Genomic DNA, 1,604 nt, shown 5'->3' with positions numbered 1-1,604 from the left:
ACTCAGCACTAGAAAATTGTCTTAACCTTTTAAATGTGTCTTTTCCTCTGACAGATTTTTACCCATTGGACAATTTTCTGTGATTTTACAATATAATCCTGGTTTTGACTTTGAGGACGTCAAAGTCACAATTCTTAATATCAATTAAATATCACTTTAAATAATTAAAATGATGTTTATGCTGACGAGGTTTTGTTCTAATTCAGCAGGACTTTTAATTTGTAAAATGTTGGTAAACTGTGAAGGGTTCATTTTTTACAGTGAACTAAATGTTGTAAAAATGTTTGATTTGACACCTGGATCGTTCATATGGGAAAATTGTTGGTGAATTTATTGCAAAAATTGACACTTCCTTGGCAGAAATGTCGGCCATCTTGGAAATGGTGGCCATGTTAAAGTTTTACTTGAATCCACACTGAAAGTTATCTGCTGCATATTTTATGCTTTTAATCGTGGTCCTACATCTGTTTTTATTCTTGTTTATTTTACCTGGTGTTTTTACTTTTTATTCCTCCGCACCAGCGACAGTCAGAGCCGCCATTTTGTTTACAGGTTGTCTGTCTCAGTCTCACGATATCTCTGGAACGCCTTGACGGAAATCGTTCAACTGGACTCGAGGATGAATTGGTTACATTTGGGGGGGTCAAAGGTCAAAGGTCAAGCTTACAGTGACCTCACAAAACAATTTTTAGCCATTACTCAAGACTTCACACAGCTATTATGCAAAATGTCACACAAATAGTTCATGTTTTCTCTGACTCTGGATAAACAGGAAGTGACCTGGACCTATTCTGCGTGGCGGAGGGATACGACCACGAGGAGGTGGCTCTAGTTTATTTGATGTATTTAGATTTGAATTCTTTCAGTTGATTTTATTCATTTTGATTGTGAATCGCTTTGTGACGAGAGTCTGGGAAAAGTTCTGTATAAAAAACTGTGACACTGGCTCCAGAAACACAAACAGCTGTGAGACAGCGGAGGAGGATGAACCACAGACACAGACTCCATCATCTCATGAGCGGGAGTTAGATCCAGATGTGCGGAGGACAGAAGACACGTACAGAGTCCTGAGCTCAGGAAGCAGCTGGAGAGACGAGGGTCCGACAGCGTGAAGAGGATTGTTCTGGATGTTTCTGTCAAACACAGGAGACACTGACTGAGTTACACTGAAGGGTTAACGATCATGTGACCAGTCAAAGGATCATGTGACCAGTCTGAGGATCATGTGACCAGTCTGAGGATCATGTGACCAGTCTGAGGAACCCACATGGTCTGGAGAGAGGGGTTTCCAGTGAAGGCGTCCTCTGGGACGACCAGGATGTTGTTGTTCTGGAGGTTTCTGTGAGTGGACGGTCAGAGAGGATTCAATCAGAGAGGTTATTGATCTGTGTGTGTGTGTGTGTGTGTGTGTGTGTGTGTGTGTGTGTGTGTGTGTGTCCTCACAGGTCTCTCAGGCTGCTCAGGGACCTGATGGCTGCAGGGAACCTGTTGATCCTGTTGAAGCTCAGATCTCTACAGAGACACAAACGTCACATCAACAAGATCCATGAGACCAGAACCAGCACTGAGCTGTTCTCTGGACTGTGCTGCAGGAGGAGGAGTGG

At 42.8% G+C, this 1,604-nt stretch overlaps 1 long non-coding RNA gene across 1 annotated transcript in view; it reads right to left on the bottom strand.

Annotated features, from left to right (window-relative positions):
• The window catches only part of LOC111651347 (uncharacterized), a 2,359-nt gene extending 799 nt beyond the window's left edge, over positions 1 to 1,560 (bottom strand). The window contains exons 1-3 of the long non-coding RNA XR_002760502.2: positions 1,444 to 1,560; positions 1,268 to 1,339; positions 1,062 to 1,133 (exon numbers count right to left, since the gene is read on the bottom strand). This is a non-coding gene — a long non-coding RNA (uncharacterized LOC111651347). The remainder of the gene's footprint in view (positions 1 to 1,061; positions 1,134 to 1,267; positions 1,340 to 1,443) is intronic.
• Between the last annotated feature and the right edge of the window lie 44 nt (positions 1,561 to 1,604).

This window comes from Seriola lalandi, unplaced genomic scaffold (assembly GCF_002814215.2).
Source record: "Seriola lalandi dorsalis isolate HSWRI2012SDOR001 ecotype SW California unplaced genomic scaffold, Sedor1 jcf7180002053586, whole genome shotgun sequence".
NCBI classification, from domain to species: Eukaryota; Metazoa; Chordata; class Actinopteri; order Carangiformes; family Carangidae; genus Seriola; species Seriola lalandi.
This window is presented reverse-complemented; position numbering and strand designations above follow the sequence as displayed.